The sequence below is a fragment of the Nerophis lumbriciformis genome, linkage group LG06 (assembly GCF_033978685.3).
Source record: "Nerophis lumbriciformis linkage group LG06, RoL_Nlum_v2.1, whole genome shotgun sequence".
NCBI classification, from domain to species: Eukaryota; Metazoa; Chordata; class Actinopteri; order Syngnathiformes; family Syngnathidae; genus Nerophis; species Nerophis lumbriciformis.
Window position 1 is genome coordinate 5,158,451 of NC_084553.2, and position 7,500 is coordinate 5,165,950.

Sequence of the window (7,500 nt, forward strand, 5' to 3'; positions counted from 1 at the left end):
GCAGGTGCGCAGGATTTTAATCTACTCAACAACAAGCATTAGATATAAAATAGTGGCAGGTGCTCTGTACTTTGATCTACCCGGCAACAAGCACTTGATATAAAATAAATGCAGGTGCACTGGGTTTTAATTTACCCGGCAACAAGCATTAGATATAAAATAAATGCAGGTACGCTGGGTTTTAATCTACCCGGCAACACGCACCTGATATAAAATAAATGCAGGTGCACTGGGTTTTATTCTACCCGGCAACACGCACTTGATATAAAATAAATGCATGGGCGCTGTGCTTTAATCTACCCGGTAACAAGCACTTGATATAAAATAAATGCAGGTGCACAGGATTTTAATCTACTCGGCAACAAGCATTAGATATAAAATAGTGGCAGGTGCTCTGGACTTTAATCTACCCGGTAACAAGCACTTGATATAAAATAAATGCAGGTGCACAGGATTTTAATCTACTCGGCAACAAGCATTAGATATAAAATAGTGGCAGGTGCTCTGGACTTTAATCTACCCGGTAACAAGCACTTGATATAAAATAAATGCAGGTGCGCAGGATTTTAATCTACTCAACAACAAGCATTAGATATAAAATAGTGGCAGGTGCTCTGTACTTTAATCTACCCGGCAACAAGCACTTGATATAAAATAAATGCAGGAGCACTGGGTTTTAATTTACCCGGCAACACGCATTAGATATAAAATAAATGCAGGTGCGCTGGGTTTTAATCTACCCGGCAACACGCACTTGATATAAAATAAATGCAGGTGCGCTGGGTTTTAATCTACCCGGCAACACGCACTTGATATAAAATAAATGCATGGGCGCTGTGCTTTAATCTACCCGGTAACAAGCACTTGATATAAAATAAATGCAGGTGCGCAGGATTTTAATCTACTCAACAACAAGCATTAGATATAAAATAGTGGCAGGTGCTCTGGACTTTAATCTACCCGGTTACAAGCACTTGATATAAAATAAATGGAGGTGCGCTTGGTTTTAATCTACCCGGCTACAAGCACTTGATATAAAATAAATGGAGGTGTGTTGGGTTTTAATCTACCCGGTAACAAGCACTTGATATAAAATAAATGGAGGTGCGCTTGGTTTTAATCTACCCGGCTACAAGCACTTGATATAAAATAAATGGAGGTGTGCTGGGTTTTAATCTACCCGGTAACAAGCACTTGATATAAAATAAATGGAGGTGCGCTGGGCTTTAATCTACTCGGCAACAAGCATTAGATATAAAATAGTGGTAGGTGCTCTGGACTTTAATCTACCCGGCAACAAGCACTTGATATAAAATAAATTCAAGTGCACTGGGTTTTAATGTACCCGGCAACAAGCACTTGATATAAAATAAATGCAGGTGCACAGGATTTTAATCTACCCGGCAACGAGCACTTGATATAAAATAAATGCAGGTGCACTGGGTTTTATTCTACCCGGCAACACGCACTTGATATAAAATAAATGCATGGGCGCTGTGCTTTAATCTACCCGGCAACAAGCACTTGATGTAAAATAAATGGAGGTGTGCTGGACTTTAATCTACCCGGTAACAAGCACTTGATATAAAATAAATGGAGGTGCGCTTGGCTTTAATCTACCCGGCAACAAGCACTTGATATAAAATAAATGCAGGTGCGCTGGGTTTTAATCTACCCGGCAACACGCACTTGATATAAAATAAATGCAGGTGCACTGGGTTTTATTCTACCCGGCAACACGCACTTGATATAAAATAAATGCATGGGCGCTGTGCTATAATCTACCCGGTAACAAGCACTTGATATAAAATAAATGAAGGTGCACAGGATTTTAATCTACTCAGCAACAAGCATTAGATATAAAATAGTGGCAGGTGCTCTGGACTTTAATCTACCCGGTAACAAGCACTTGATATAAAATAAATGCAGGTGCACAGGATTTTAATCTACTCGGCAACAAGCATTAGATATAAAATAGTGGCAGGTGCTCTGGACTTTAATCTACCCGGTAACAAGCACTTGATATAAAATAAATGGAGGTGCGCTTGGCTTTAATCTACCCGGCAACAAGCACTTGATGTAAAATAAATGGAGGTGTGCTGGACTTTAATCTACCCGGTAACAAGCACTTGATATAAAATAAATGGAGGTGCGCTTGGCTTTAATCTACCCGGCAACAAGCACTTGATATAAAATAAATGCAGGTGCGCTGGGTTTTAATCTACCCGGCAACACGCACTTGATATAAAATAAATGCAGGTGCACTGGGTTTTATTCTACCCGGCAACACGCACTTGATATAAAATAAATGCATGGGCGCTGTGCTATAATCTACCCGGTAACAAGCACTTGATATAAAATAAATGAAGGTGCACAGGATTTTAATCTACTCAGCAACAAGCATTAGATATAAAATAGTGGCAGGTGCTCTGGACTTTAATCTACCCGGTAACAAGCACTTGATATAAAATAAATGCAGATGCACTGGGTTTTAATCTACTCAACAACAAGCATTAGATATAAAATAGTGGCAGGTGCTCTGTACTTTAATCTACCCGGCAACCAGCACTTGATATAAAATAAATGCAGGTGCACTGGGTTTTAATTTACCCGGCAACAAGCATTAGATATAAAATAAATGCAGGTGCGCTGGGTTTTAATCTACCCGGCAACACGCACTTGATATAAAATAAATGCAGGTGCACTGGGTTTTATTCTACCCGGCAACACGCACTTGATATAAAATAAATGCATGGGCGCTGTGCTTTAATCTACCCGGTAACAAGCACTTGATATAAAATAAATGAAGGTGCACAGGATTTTAATCTACTCAGCAACAAGCATTAGATATAAAATAGTGGCAGGTGCTCTGGACTTTAATCTACCCGGTAACAAGCACTTGATATAAAATAAATGCAGATGCACTGGGTTTTAATCTACTCAACAACAAGCATTAGATATAAAATAGTGGCAGGTGCTCTGTACTTTAATCTACCCGGCAACCAGCACTTGATATAAAATAAATGCAGGTGCACTGGGTTTTAATTTACCCGGCAACAAGCATTAGATATAAAATAAATGCAGGTGCGCTGGGTTTTAATCTACCCGGCAACACGCACTTGATATAAAATAAATGCAGGTGCACTGGGTTTTATTCTACCCGGCAACACGCACTTGATATAAAATAAATGCATGGGCGCTGTGCTTTAATCTACCCGGTAACAAGCACTTGATATAAAATAAATGCAGGTGCACAGGATTTTAATCTACTCGGCAACAAGCATTAGATATAAAATAGTGGCAGGTGCTCTGGACTTTAATCTACCCGGTAACAAGCACTTGATATAAAATAAATGGAGGTGCGCTTGGCTTTAATCTACCCGGCAACAAGCACTTGATATAAAATAAATGGAGGTGTGCTGGGTTTTAATCTACCCGGTAACAAGCACTTGATATGAAATAAATGCAGGTGCACAGGATTTTAATCTACTCGGCAACAAGCATTAGATATAAAATAGTGGCAGGTGCTCTGGACTTTAATCCACCCGGTAACAAGCACTTGATATAAAATAAATGGAGGTGCGCTTGGCTTTAATCTACCCGGCTACAAGCACTTGATATAAAATAAATGGAGGTGCGCTTGGCTTTAATCTACCCGGCTACAAGCACTTGATATAAAATAAATGGAGGTGTGCTGGGTTTTAATCTACCCGGTAACAAGCACTTGATATCAAATAAATGGAGGTGCGCTTGGTTTTAATCTACCCGGTAACAAGCACTTGATATAAAATAAATGCAGGTGCGCAGGATTTTAATCTACTCAACAACAAGCATTAGATATAAAATAGTGGCAGGTGCTCTGTACTTTAATCTACCCGGCAACACGCACTTGATATAAAATAAATGCAGGTGCACTGGGTTTTATTCTACCCGGCAACACGCACTTGATATAAAATAAATGCATGGGCGCTGTGCTTTAATCTACCCGGTAACAAGCACTTGATATAAAATAAATGCAGGTGCACAGGATTTTAATCTACTCGGCAACAAGCATTAGATATAAAATAGTGGCAGGTGCTCTGGATTTTAATCTACCCGGTAACAAGCACTTGATATAAAATAAATGGAGGTGCACTTGGTTTTAATCTACCCGGCAACAAGCACTTGATATAAAATAAATGCAGGTGCACTGGGTTTTATTCTACCCGGCAACACGCACTTGATATAAAATAAATGCATGGGCGCTGTGCTTTAATCTACCCGGTAACAAGCACTTGATATAAAATAAATGCAGGTGCACAGGATTTTAATCTACTCGGCAACAAGCATTAGATATAAAATAGTGGCAGGTGCTCTGGACTTTAATCTACCCGGTAACAAGCACTTGATATAAAATAAATGGAGGTGCGCTTGACTTTAATCTACCAGGCAACAAGCACTTGATATAAAATAAATGCAGGTGCACTGGGTTTTAATATACCCGGCAACAAGCACTTGATATAAAATAAATGCAGGTGCGCAGGATTTTAATCTACTCAACAACAAGCATTAGATATAAAATAGTGGCACTTGATATAAAATAAATGCAGGTGCACTGGGTTTTAATTTACCGGCAACAAGCATTAGATATAAAATAAATGCAGGTGCGCTGAGTTTGAATCTACCTGGCAACACGCAATTGATATAAAATAAATGCATGGGCGCTGTGCTTTAATCCACCCGGTAACAAGCACTTGATATAAAATACATGCAGGTGCACAGGATTTTAATCTACTCGGCAACAAGCATTAGATATAAAATAGTGGCAGGTGCTCTGGATTTTAATCTACCCGGTAACAAGCACTTGATATAAAATAAATGGAGGTGCGCTTGGCTTTAATCTACCCGGCAACAAACACTTGATATAAAATAAATGGAGGTGTGCTGGGTTTTAATCTACCCGGTAACAAGCACTTGATATAAAATAAATGGAGGTGTGCTGGGCTTTAATCTACCCGGCAACAAGCACTTGATATTAAATAAATGCAGGTGCGCTGGGCTTTAATCTACCCGGCAACAAGCACTTGATATAAAATAGTGGCAGGTGCACTGGGCTTTAATCTACCCAGCAACAAGCACTTGATATAAAATAAATGCAGGTGCGCTGGGCTTTAATCTACCCGGCAACAAGCACATCAAAGACAGTTATTCTTGTTGTGGACAGGAAATGCCTCCTTGGCTCCTCCCCTCGTCTGCTACCACCTAGATGACAAACTGAGGACGCCCCCTCCCCACGTAATAACCCCCCTCTCACTTCAAAGTGAAACCGGGGAATCCCAAATCCTCATCGTGTGGAGGTGTCGGCTGATGAGGGGCGGCCATTTCCTCGCTAAACGCTCTTTAGATGTCTCAAGAAAGAGAAAGAGCGATTGCACCTGGGAGGACGAGGTCGCTACCGTTCCTGCCACAGGAAGTAGATTTCTATCACGCCCAAACATGGTCACTCAGATGAATTATTCAAATCCAAACAACCATAATTCCTTGGAAGAGAACCAGCATCCTCGGCAGTTCTCAAGAGTTCTGCACATTTTTGGTCAGAATCAAATTGAGGGTTTAAGATTGAGATTGTTCGTGTTCCGTGGAGCGTAGCAGCAAGCAGCATATCATGCATTGTCATCGCTAAAGCAGACATTTTTTTACATCACATGATGCCAGCACGGCGCCACCCTTTGTCAGCATATTTGTGCGTATGTTTAATCCCACATTCCCTTTTTTCACCATGACTTCAGTGCGACATAACAGTGGGCGGCATATCCTGCACAGTCGTGACTAAAACCAACCCGCCTGAAATCGTCCTTAGTTTATTTATAACGCTATTTGTGTGCAGATTATTGCACATTTTGTGTCCAATATTCTCTTATTTTAATAAATTCAGTGAGACATAACAGTAGGCGGCATATCCTGCACAGTCGTGACTAAAACCAACCCGCCTGAAATCGTCCTTAGTTTATTTATAACGCTATTTGTGTGCAGATTATTGCACATTTTGTGTCCAATATTCTCTTATTTTAATAAATTCAGTGATACATAACAGTAGGCGGCATATCCTGCACAGTCGTGACTAAAACCAACCCGCCTGAAATCGTCCTTAGTTTATTTATAACGCTATTTGTGCGCAGATTTCTGCAGATTTTGTGTCCAATATTCCCTTTTTTAATAAGTTCAGTCAGACAGAACATTGGGTGGCATATCCTGCACAGTCGTGACTAAAACCAACCCGCCTGAAATCGTCCTTAGTTTATTTATAACGCTATTTGTCCGCAGATTATTGCACATTTTGTGTCCAATATTCCCTTTTTTAATAAGTTCAGTGAGACATAACAGTAGGCGGCATACCCTGCACAGTCGCGACTAAACCCAACCAACCTGAAATCGTCCTTAGTTTATTTATAACGCTATTTGTGCTCAGATTATTGCATATTTTGTGTCCAATATTCCCTTTTTTTAATAAGTTCAGTGAGACATAACAGTAGGCGGCATACCCTGCACAGTCGTGACTAAAACCAACCAGCCTGAAATCGTCCTTAGTTTATTTATAACGCTATTTGTCCGCAGATAATTGCGCTTTTTGTGTCCAATATTCTCCTATTTTAATAAGTTCAGTGAGACATAACAGTAGGCAGCATATCCTGCACTGTCGTGACTAAACCCAATCAGCCTGAAATCGTCCTTAGTTTATTTATAACGCTATTTGTGCGCAGATTATTGCAGATTTTGTGTCCAATATTCCCTTTTTTAATAAGTTCAGTGAGACATAACAGTGGGCGGCATACCCTGCACAGTCGTGACTAAAACCAACCAGCCTGAAATCGTCCTTAGTTTATTTATAACGCTATTTGTCCGCAGATAATTGCGCTTTTTGTGTCCAATATTCTCCTATTTTAATAAGTTCAGTGAGACATAACAGTAGGCAGCATATCCTGCACTGTCGTGACTAAACCCAATCAGCCTGAAATCGTCCTTAGTTTATTTATAACGCTATTTGTCCGCAGATAATTGCACATTTTGTGTCCAATATTCTCCTTTTTTTAATAAGTTCAGTGAGACATAACAGTAGGCGGCATATCCTGCACCGTCGTGACTATAACCAACCCGCCTGAAATCGTCCTTAGTTTATTTATAACTCTATTTGTGCTCAGATTATTGCATATTTTGTGTCCAATATTCTCTTATTTTAATAAATTCAGTGAGACATAACAGTAGGCAGCATATCCTGCACAGTCGTGACTAAACCTAACCAGCCTGAAATCGTCCTTAGTTTATTTATAACGCTATTTGTGCGCAGATTTCTGCAGATTTTGTGTCCAATATTCCCTTTTTTAATAAGTTCAGTGAGACATAACAGTAGGCGGCATACCCTGCACTGTCGTGACTAAACCCAACCAGCCTGAAATCGTCCTTAGTTTATTTATAACGCTATTTGTCCGCAGATTTCTGCAGATTTTGTGTCCAATATTCCCT